Below are 12545 nucleotides of genomic sequence, written 5' to 3' on the forward strand. Positions count from 1 at the left end.
ATATACGGAAACTGGGCATATACGGAAACTGGGCATATACGGAAGATGTGTGCATATGCCCAAACTGGGCATATACGAAAGATGTGCGCATATACGGAAGATGTGGGCATATACGGAAACTGGGCATATACGGAAGATGTGGGCATATACGGAAACTGGGCATATACGGAAGATGTAGGCATATACGGAAACTGGGCATATACGGAAGATGTGCGCATATACGGAAGATGTGGGCATATACGGAAACTGGGCATATACGGAAGATGTGGGCATATATGGAAACTGGGCATATACGGAAGATGTGGGCATATACGGAAACTGGGCATATACGGAAGATGTGGGCATATACGGAAACTGGGCATATACGGAAGATGTGCGCATATACGGAAGATGTGGGCATATACGGAAACTGGGCATATACGGAAGATGTGGGAATATACGGAAACTGGGCATATACGGAAGATGTAGGCATATGCAGAAGATGTGGGCATATACGGAAACTGGGCATATACGGAAGATGTGGGCATATACGGAAACTGGGCATATACGGAAGATGTAGGCATATACGGAAACTGGGCATATACAGAAGATGTGCGCATATACGGAAGATGTGGGCATATACGGAAACTGGGCATATACGGAAGATGTGGGCATATACGGAAACTGGGCATATACGGAAGATGTGCGCATATACGGAAGATGTGGGCATATACGGAAACTGGGCATATACGGAAGATGTGGGCATATACGGAAACTGGGCATATACGGAAGATGTAGGCATATACGGAAACTGGGCATATACGGAAGATGTGGGCATATACGGAAGATGTGTGCATATACGGAAACTGGGCATATAGGGAAGATGTGCGCATATACGGAAGATGTAGGCATATACGGAAACTGGGCATATACGGAAGATGTGCGCATATACGGAAAATGTGGGCATATACGGAAACTGGGCATATACGGAAGATGTGCGCATATGCCGAAACTGGGCATATACGGAAGATGTGCGCATATACGGAAGATGTGGGCATATACGGAAATTGGGCATATACGGAAGATGTGGGCATATACGGAAACTGGGCATATACGGAAGATGTAGGCATATACGGAAACTGGGCATATACGAAAGATGTGGGCATATACGGAAGATGTGGGCATATACGGAAATTGGGCATATACGGAAGATGTGGGCATATACGGAAACTGGGCATATACGGAAGATGTAGGCATATACGGAAACTGGGCATATACGGAAGATGTGGGCATATACGGAAGATGTAGGCATATACGGAAACTGGGCATATACGGAAGATGTGCGCATATGCGGAAGATGTGGGCATATACGGAAACTGGGCATATACGGACAGGATTGATTAAGTTCTCTTGTCGAGGTATCGTACCCATGCAGTCTGGGACTCATGGGAAATACCTCTCATCTGATCAATAAGCAGGGAAATGAGGATAAGGACCATAGTAGTACCAATGGACGCATCGCTGTATCTACCGTATTGCCTATGCTAGGATGACCTTCATTGATCTGGGATCAATGATACTAGTCTAGGACCAGTTGTAGGAGTTGTACCCACTATAACACTAACTTCGGGTCAGTTGAGGACTGGTCTGGGACCAATGGTACATACTCTGAGACTAACTTTGAGTTAGTAGAGTACTGGTCTAGGACCAGTGGTAGGAGTTGTACCTACTATGACACTGACTTCGGGTCGGTTGAGGACTGCTCTGGGACTAGTGGTACACACTCTAAGACTGACTTTGGGTCAGTGGAGAATGGTATGACACATTCTCGATCATTTCTTCTTCTTCATGGTTCAGCAGAGCTAATTTGAGCAGAGAAGAACTAGCAGAGCTGAGCAGAGCCAGTAGAGCTGAACAGAACTGAGCAGAGTAGAGCAGAGCTGAGCATAACAGAGTAGAGCCAAAAAAACTAAGAGCGCTGAGCATAGCAAAGCAGAGCTAGCAGAGTAGAGGAGAGCCAGCAGAGCTGAGCTGAGCCAGCAGAGCTAGCAGAGCTGAGCAGAGCAGTGCAGGGAACTGATGGAAAAGATAGTACAGTTGGACATATGGATCAACAGATGGAGTTCTCCCTAGTTGAGAGGGAGTGTTGAAATTAGCAACTAGGGCAAAACTCCATGTGGGTCATATTATTTATGGCAGCTGATATTTTTATTGGATCCCTCTCATTGAGAGGTAGGACTGATCTAAATATCATTTGATTCTGATAAGTATTTATGACGTTATGAATTTATTTATGTTATGGATAAATTGTTAAGTCAGCCAACAGCTTATGTAGGCTCAGAAGCCCAAAAGTCATGTCTATTCAACCTCTACGTTTTAGTATAAATAGAAGAGGACTTCAAGTCACACTTGGATCTCTTCCTCTCTCTACTTGTCTTTGGGTTTTAGTAGGAGGAGAGATCCTAAGGAAAAGCCGGAAAAGCGAGAAAGCCAGAAAAGTTGGAAATGCCAGAACCGCCGGAAAAGCCAAAAAAGCCAAAAAAGTCAGAACTACCGGAAAAGCCGGAAAAGACAGAACTGCTGGAAAAGCCGGAATAGTCAAAAACGTTGGAAAAGCTGGAACTGTTGGAAAATCCGGAATAGCCGAAAAAGCTGGAAAAGCCGGAACTGCTGGAAAAGCTGAAAATGCTGGAAAAGCCGAAAAAGCCGGAAAAGCTGGAACTGCCAGGAATGCCGGAACTGTCAGAATTTCTGGAAAAGCCGGAACTACCGGGAACTACCGAAACAGCTGGAGCATCTGTCTCTGAAGGAAGGGAACATGATGTATGAGATCATGGGCAGCATAATAAGCAGCACGATGATATGAGCATGGGCAGCATAATGATGCATGATGATATGAGCATGGGCAGCATAATGATGAATGAGATCATGAGCATGGGCAACTTGATGATGCATAAGACCATGGAAGATGCTGCATGATGAGCGGCATGAAGATGAGAGCAGCTCAGTAATCAAGGTTTAACACATGTGACAGTACAACAAGGTGTCATATGGTAATGTGCAACAAATAGACGAGATGCAGCACTATGATAGGTGAACGAGTCACCTTAGAGAATTAGTTGAAGCAATATGTCTTCAATTAATCTCATGACGATATCAAAAGTCAAAGTGATTGACTCCTATTATAAATGTACTATCTCTCTCACTTTCTCTGCTAAACTTTGAAGAACATAAAAGAAGAATTGATCAAGGGTTTCCCCACATTGTGGGGTTTGTCCCTGGCTAGCACCACATCTTGTGTCCTCTTGCCTTGGCTTGTCTTCTATGATTTATATTTATGTTCTATTTGCAGTTTACTTTATGCTGATGTCATTGCTAATGTGGAAAAGAAATTGAAATAAATTGCTCTAGCATAGAACATACCTAAAATTAACAGAATTTCTGGTTTTTACATAATGGTTTACGTACAAATCAAAGATCAAATGTATTATGCAGGTGTCGTAATTAAACAAAAACGTCGATGTATAATTGCTGGAATTAAACAAAAACGTGAATTTATAATTTGTGAAATCTTGTTAAAAGATTTTAGGTAGGTAAATAATTTGTTTCTCCATTGGAGTGATGGAAGTGTTTAGAGATAATAATTTATAATTTTATAATAATAAAATATTAATAGTTATATTTAATCTATTATCGATAATAATAAAAATTAGAAATTACTATTTTTTAATATTGTATCCTCAATGCGAACAGAGTGAAAGCAAACCATGGAAGTAAGGTTTTGTAAAGTATTTTATTTCTAGGTCAAATCCATATGTTGTGGATGCATTCTAGACATTTGCTTTAGAATTGTCTGAACTTGTAGCATACTTGTCCAAATAGACTTTTCTTGAAACTAAATAAGTCTCAATATATCCTTCTCAATGCCAACAAAGTGAATGAAATCTTGAAACTATGTAAGTCTCACTGTATCCTTCTCTATGTGAATAGAGTGAATGCAATCTTGAAACTATGTAAGTCTCAATGTATCCTTGTCAATGCTAACAGACTGAATGCAAACCATTATAACCTTGGAAGTAAGGTTTAAGGTTTTGTAAAGTAGTTTAATTAATTTTATATTTATTTGTTATTGTATATGATGTTTAAAAATTCCTATTTTTTAATAATTCTCATATTAATTATTATTATTTTATATTATTTTTGAAATAAAATATATTAATTTACAAATAATTAATATAAATAAAGATATATAATTTAATTAATTAATTTTATCTTTTATCATTTAATTTTTTTTTAAATAAAGATATTCATAAGAAAATTTCTTTACATTTTAAATTTTTTATATATGTCAATTATCAATATTACACTTCTCAATATTTATATATCTCAATTATCATAACTAACACTTCTTAATTTTACATTTGGGTTCTTTCATGGCTAATATAAAATTATTGATAAATAAAATCTCTTATACTTTAAGAGGAATATAGGTAATTTTTTATACTCAAATGTGTGATGGCCATGAAAAGAAAATAGATAAATAAAATTGTTCTTTACTTCATGGGAATATAGAGTGTTTTTTAATATGTATTTTATTTTTATGTTTTTTTTAATATTTCATTTATATTTTTAATTGTAGATTTGTTTGAAAAAAATTTGAATCAAATCATAATAGTTATAAAGAGCATTTTTTATATATATTTATAACTTTTATAATTAATTGAATTAATTTAATGAGAAAGATATATGTTTTAGTTTTGAAAGTTATATGTTAAAATTATATAAAAAGTTTATGAGTTGTAGGTACTAGCTATGGATTTGTTCTAGACTCTTTTAGGGTTTTTAGGCTTTTCTCATCTAGATCATTCATTTGGTTGATGACACCTTGGAATATTTCAAGTTTTATGTTAAACTCACCTCAAGTTGTCTTTGTTTATTTCTATGTCAATGGGATATAGCCTTACTTGGTTTCACATCCATTTAATTTTATGGGCATTATTTAATGGAATCACCTGTATATGACATGTATGTCATCCATATACACATCATATCATGCATAAGATGATATAATGCCATAGGGTAATAGGGAAGTGAAGAAGGGCATGCGTATTTTGATCCATACATAGTCATTGGTTGGCTTAATCTATAATCACTGAATCTTCTTGAACGTAAAACCTAATAGGAAAATTCTAGGAGACTTCATTGTAACATAGTCACTCCATTTATGAATAGTCTTTAAGTTATGTTAATGCTTCATTTCATGATTTGGTAGGTATTTAATAGAAAACACTTGACTTAGATACAAGGAAGGTACTTGAGAGGTGAGACTCTCTCCGTGAATTACACATGGAATTCTGATTTTTTTCCTTTTCTTCGAGGAAATATCAAAGGCAGATCCACCCGAAGGGATCACATCCCGCTGACTTATTAGCAAAGCCTAACCTAGAGGGTGTCAAGGAGAATTGACTCTGTGACCTCTCAATAGCAAGGTGATTTAACCACACAAACTCGACTAATTGAGCTAACCCTCGGAGTTGTGAAACTCTAAATCTATACCATTAGTTGAATTAAATAATGCCCATAAAATGAATTGATAATTTAATTAGGATGTATATGCATGTGGTGCATAACACTACCCTACTTTGATTATTGTTGTAGTAAATAATAATAATTTTTAATATTAATCTTAAGGAATAATATTAATATTATTCACTTATTGACATGAGGTAATATATCATCATATAAAACTAATGTATATATTATAATATGGAAATATTTTTAATTAGTATAATTATAAATCTCATTACAATCATTCTTGCATATCTTATTATTTCTATGTTTTTTTTTCTTCTATATGTGTAGGCTTCTATCTATTGAACTAGAGAAAATGACAAAGTCTAAAGAATTAACCAATGTAAGTCCATTATAAACTCTTATCTATTTAGCATGATCTAGAAGAGGCAAATTTAATATGGTGTAATGCATTATTATTATTTAATATGAAAGATTTAATATATGACATCAAATTAAATTATTAAAATTTTTACCTTAACCATTGTGGTATTCATCAAAGGTTATGTAAACAAAATTGAGCCAAAGTTAACCACATACTATAGCTAACAATGGTAAACCAATAGAATGAAATTCAACCACACACAATAGTCAATCACTGTTAACCAAAGTCAACTTACAATCAACCATACTTAGCCCTTGTGGTCTCTACTCAATGAAATTCAAGTATTACACTCTAGCATAGTTACTTTTACTTAAAAATAGTTAATTTGTGATCATACTCAAACATGTGTAACCATAGTCAAGCACTATCAACCATAACCAATTATAATCAACCACAATTAACTAAAGATAACCATACTCAATTTACAATCAACCATAGTGAACCATTAAGAGCTGTAATGATCTAGAGCTAACTATTGTTAACGATAATTACCCATAGTCATAAGTCCCACTAGCATAACCAGTTGAGGATGGGCCTCGTCGGCAAGGGGACCCAAGATCAAACCTCATGGGGGTGGTTGTGCCTTGTGCTAGGGGGAGGAGACATGCTAAAAAATCCATTCAAGGAAAGGTTGTTGTGGCTCAGGTCAGGTGCGATCCCCAGGTGATTTTGATAGTTTAGACGCCCCTGATTCGTGGATCCTCAAGCCATAGGTCAAGCCTTGAGAACCACATACAACTTGAAAAACAAAACAAAAAAAATTACCCATATTCAAACAAAATCAATAATAGTCATTGATTAATTATAAAAATTATAAAGATATATATAAAAAAGTACTCTTTATGACTAAATCCTATGAATTGATTCAATTTTTTATCAAACAAATCTACAATTAAAAATATAAATGAAATATTAAAAAAACATAAAAATAAAATATATTTTAAAAAACACTCTATATTCAAAGAATAACTTTATTTTTCTATTTTCTTTTCATGGCCATCACACCTTTGAGTATTAAAAATAACCTATATGCCTCTTAAAGTGTAAGAGACTTTATTTATCAATAATTTTATATTAGCCATGAAAGAACCCAAATGTGAGATTAAATGTGATATTAAAAAGTGTTAGTTATGACCATGGAGATATATAAATATTGAGAAGTGTAATATTGATAATTGAACTATATAAAAAATTTAAAATTTAAAATGTAAAAAAAAATTCTTATGAATATCTTTATTTAAAACAATTTTAAATAATTAATTAATGAAATTTATATATTTTTATTTATATTGATTATTTGTAAATTAATATATTTTATTTCAAAAATAATAATAATTAATATGAGAATTATTAAAAAATAAATAATTTTTAAACATCATATACAATAAAAAGAAATATATAAAATTAATTAAACGACTTTACAAAACCTTACTTTCACGGTTTAATTAAACGACTTTACAAAACCTTACTTCCACGGTTATAATGGTTTGCATTCATTCTGTTAGCATTGAGAAGGATACAGTGAGACTTACATAGTTTCAAGATTGCATTCACTCTGCTCGCATTGAGAAGGATACAGTGACACTTAAAAAATGGTAATTTCTAATTTTTATTATTATCGATAATAGATTAAATATAGCTATTAATATTTTATTATTATAAAACTATAAATTATTATCTCTAAACACTTACATCACTCCAGTGGAGAAACAAATTATTTACCTACCTAAAATCTTTTAACAAAAATTCACAAATTATAAATTCACGTTTTTGTTTAATTCCAGCAATTATACATCGACGTTTTTGTTTAATTCCCACACCTGCATAATACATTTGATTTTTTATTTGTACATTAACATTATGTAAAAACCATAATTTCACACTCAAAAGTAAATGAAAATGATACCATAATTGATACAAAACCAGAAAACTAGAAACGAGTATCGTATTTGATTCCTTAGAGGCTTTTTGTGGTTTAAGCTTGAATGATACCATGTTGAGTTTTCATGGAAGCTAGATATATCAGTCAACGAAAACCAGTATCATGGAAGCCGGCATATAGATATATCACTCAAAAAAACTCTTAAATCTCAGCACTGTTCGCTCACTTACAAGGCTGCAGCAATAGTAAAGCATATACAACAATAAACCACAACCCTACAGAAATACATAAATAAATTTACGTGATAATAATCTATTTGTATACTCTAACATATTATAGAATAACCACGGCCTCCACATTTGATTCAGTGTTTGTAACTTGAACACCATAGCCAAGATAGACTCGCACTGGTCAGCCAGTTCTATGTTCTAGCAGGCTTGGATGATCATCGAAGAGGTGATGTTTTGCAAAAAGCACTCATGGCCAAATTTAGCAGAGGTTTAAAGTCTTCCAGCGTCCCTTCATCCCACAGCTGGCTCATCCCACAGCTGGCTCTCGTAAACGTATTTAGGCATAGCATCACTTACCGATGAAAGATGGGCTGCCTGGTCGTTAACATAAGAGTGGATGCCTTAGAATTCGTTGGATTCCACACAGAAGCTTCAACACCTTCTCATGAAGAGCTCTTGAATTCATAATAGCTATTATCGTAAAAATGAGAAACCAGAGTGCCGAGTGCTTTAAAAAGACACGCAGGATGCCGAAGAAACTTTCTGTGTAGATTATAAACAACATGTTCTCCTTGCAGTAGCTGCTAAGAACATCGGCTGAGCGGGTAGATAAATTCAAATTCGAATTTCAAGTTAGGATGCCATTAATGTGTGGGTAGATAAATTCAAATTGGAACATCGGCTGAGCGGGTAGATAAATTCAAATTCGAATTTCAAGTTAGGATGCCATTAAATTCTAACATCGGCTGACCGGGTAAATAAATTCAAAATCAAATTTCAAATTAGCCTGCCATTAATGCGTATATTGTATTGTATGCTTTTTGCGGGCAGGTCGGAGGGCTTTTTGCGGGCAGGTCGGAGGGGTATGATCGATGCCGTCGATTGCTGTCGCCGGGCTCTGACACAGGTACCCCCATAGCATTAACTTTGCTATGGGGGTGGAAATAGGAATTGCCCTCCACGCTGCTCATCTTCCCATGTGACCGTAACTGTCACCGTCCGAGTGGATCGCTGCCACTGTGGATCTCCTCAATAACTGCGCTGTTGGAATGTGCGTCCTTTGTCAGAGCATTGAAACAGCACATCGTGGGGTTCAACTGCTCTGCCAAATCATTAAATAAAAACCCAATTCCTTTATGAGAAAAACCTGAACAGGTATAAAAACAAAGCAAAACAGTGCAAAATTTGGAATCCTAACATCTACAGAAAGAAATTTTAGAATGAAAAGATTGGACGAATCTTACCACTATTTGTATACTGTCCCGTCGACCTTTAAAGAGAGAAATAATCCAAGGTAACCATGCCCCGCATGATATACTTTCAGCACAGTACAAGTACAGGTCATGCAACTCTCTGGTTCACGTCATGTGAAAAAAGGAAATGTATTCAGTTGAGATTAAGCTGAAATCAATGCGTACTCTGCATAGTTGATACACGCTATAACCGCTTAGCTCCCAACATAACTCCTGCACCACAATATAATATACGATTCAATTATGTAATCCTCCCAAATTCTTAGAGATAAGTTACACATTTTATACAAACATTATCAGACCTGCTTGTTTCAGGCAGTGCAAGCCAAGTTCCATGGCCCTGTTTATCAGCACCGTATAGACCTCCTTTTTTGGGCTGTGCAAACCAATTTCCATGGGTATCAGAGAATTGAATTGAATTGAAGCGCAGCAGCGGGCGGAGGTCAGGTTTTGTGACGGATGGATCTAGCTCTGAGCACCAGGCTGAGGCTGAGGCTGAGTTCCGTCTGTGATGAGAGGCAGGAATTGGTTTGAATTGAGCAGAGCAGGCATTGTGTTAAGAACGGCCCATGCCATTGAAACTGCGAAATGCATTTCAGGGACGTTGGGAACCACCACAGAGAGACCTGCATATATGCAACCACAACCACAGCGAATAAGTTTATGATTCACAATTATGCAGCACCATAATATGACATTGGACATAAATGTTTCTACGCCCATAACGGGAACAGAACGTTACCCATGTGGTCAGAGGTTCAAGTCCTGGGTTCAAATCCCGCCAACGAAACGTTACCCAGGAAGTTCAAGCCCTCGTTTCAACTGATCATATTTCGGATGTAATATTTCATAAACCCTCAAAGTTTACTGATAAATACACATATAAGTGATCTATCGCTGGAATAAATATGGCAGAGGTTCAAGCCCTACTTCAACCGTCTAACTAATTATATTTTGGATTTAATATTTCATAAAATCTGAAGGCCACATGGCAAAATCCCATCGGATCAGAGGTTCAAACCCTACTTCAACAGTGTAATTAATTATATTTTAGATTCAATATTTCATAAACTCTCAAGGCGACCCGAGTTCAAATCCCGGCAACGGAACGTTACCCAGGAGGTCGGAGGTCCAAGCCCTCCAAGACTGTAAGTAATTATATATTGGATGCAAGATTTCATAAACTCGCAGGGCGACCCGGGTTCAAATCCCGGCAACGAAACGTCATCCGTCAGGTCGGAGGTTGAAGCCCTCCTTCAAGAGCGTAACTAATCATATTTTTGGATTTAATATTTCATAAGCTCTCAAGGCAACCCGGGTTCAACTCCCTGCAACGAAACATTATTCAGTAGGTCGGACGTTCAAGAGTGTAACTAATCATATTTTTGGATTCAATATGTCATAAGCTCTCAATGCGACTCGGGTTCAAATGCCGGCAACAGAACGTTACCCATCAGAACGGAGGTTCAAGACCTCCTTCAAGACTGTAACTAATTATATTTTGGAAGTAATATTTCATGGATAAACGCACAGATCAGTGAACTGCCGCTGGAATAAATCTCAAAGTTTAAATGCACAAAGAGGGCGGTGAACTGTCGTTGGTCGCTAGAATAACTCGGTTTGTTTGAGTGTGTGGCTGTAAATTATATGCAGGACACAGTGAACTGAATCTGAATTACTCGGCTTCTACGCTAATCTCGGTTCTTACATTAATTGAAATGAAATTATTAATTGCATCTGATGCCTAATTTATTTTTTTAGAATTTAAAATGGGTACTAGCAATTATGGGGCGTATAAATATTTATGTCATATTTAAGGTTATGATTCATAATTATGCAGGGCCGATCCCAAATCAAATTACAGCGTGAAAAGGGCTGATCCCAGACCAAATTAGTTCCTACTAATCCCACTCATCATTTTGTTGATCATGTATATATTTGAATATAACCAGAAAGATGCAAAGAAATTTACCTACTCTACCTGGATTCAATCCTTGCGCACACCTGTGGATTCGAAAACTGATGCATGTACCAATACCAATTCATATTTAAGATAGTTTAGCCGGGCAATTCAATAATACTTCTTGAACAGAGCGAGCCAATTGCATCAAATTACAAAATTCATATTAAACCCTGTAATGTATGTATGTCGTCACTTACTAAGCTAATCTAAAATCTGTATCAAGATTAAAAAAAAGAAACCCAATGAAAAGAAAACAGATCTTACAGGTACAGAAATTTGCCTGCTAGGATCGAGAAAGATGTGGGTGGATATCTCTTCATATATCTGCGTGGGATTGAACCCTTTCGCTCCTGCTCCTGCTGATTAAAAATTGAATTGAATTGAATTGTATTGTACCTCGCAACACAACAACACATACCATACCAGACCAGACTCATACAAACAAAACCAGACCACACAAAACTCATACCAGACCAGACATGACATGACATGGAGCTCCAAGACAAGACTAGACTAGACTCAGCCCAGCGCAGGTAGCCCTGGGAGGAGGAGGAGATTCGGAAAAGGCAGAGATTGGGAGAAGGATTGGAAATACATATTGCTGATGGGATTCAACGGCCTTGCTTTTCTTGACTGCCACCTCTGCAAAAAAACACTTCTCTCACTGCCACCTCTGCAACGGTCGTGCTTTTCTTGACTGCAAAAAAACACTTATCTTCACTGCCACCTCTACACAGGCACGTTGTGGGGAGATGTGGAAAAAGCATCTTGGATTGCGAGTCGCCACATCAACAAGTCTTTAACCGTTCACTGGTTGCAATAATTTCCGGAATTTCAACTTTGTTAAACGCACCGTATCGCATTTGAAAAGTGATTATATATCAAATAATGGTTAAATTTCGGGACCTGCCAAAAATATTTGTACAAAATACAAAAGATTCCACTCCAGAGCACAACAACATAATTAGAACCTTAAAATGCGAATAAAGCATATATATATATATATATATATACACACACGTTGCATGCTTCGCGCTTATTTTATGTTTTAAGCATATTATTTAACCATTACAACTGACACCTGTATATTCAATCATTTTGAGAAGCATGGAGTTTAAAACTATTTAGATTTTAACCAGAGGAAAACATTTGAGATTAAATTTAATTCATATACTTTTTCTCGTCTTGTTTTATGACTTCATCACATGAGGAAACATGAACAAGGAAGAAGCACCAATAGATTGAGATAAAGAATACTAGAGTCTCATTTACTCATTTACAA

The 12545-nt window shown here is 36.1% G+C and overlaps 1 long non-coding RNA gene across 2 annotated transcripts; it reads right to left on the reverse strand.

Moving 5' to 3' along the window:
- Positions 1-9009: 9009 nt before the first annotated feature.
- LOC149170000 (uncharacterized) lies at positions 9010-11781 on the reverse strand. 2 transcript variants are annotated; one of them, XR_016259443.1, is made up of 4 exons: positions 11282-11781; positions 9603-9926; positions 9292-9513; positions 9010-9149 (listed from the first exon to the last, which is right to left on the reverse strand). It is a non-coding gene; the product is annotated as an uncharacterized LOC149170000 (long non-coding RNA). The 2 variants fall into 2 exon arrangements; XR_016259442.1 differs by having other exon boundaries at positions 11273-11781.
- Positions 11782-12545: the final 764 nt, after the last annotated feature.

This window comes from Pinus tabuliformis, chromosome 4_2 (assembly GCF_031772625.1).
Source record: "Pinus tabuliformis cultivar Carrire ecotype Pingquan chromosome 4_2, CPIR1, whole genome shotgun sequence".
NCBI lineage: Eukaryota > Viridiplantae > Streptophyta > Pinopsida > Pinales > Pinaceae > Pinus > Pinus tabuliformis.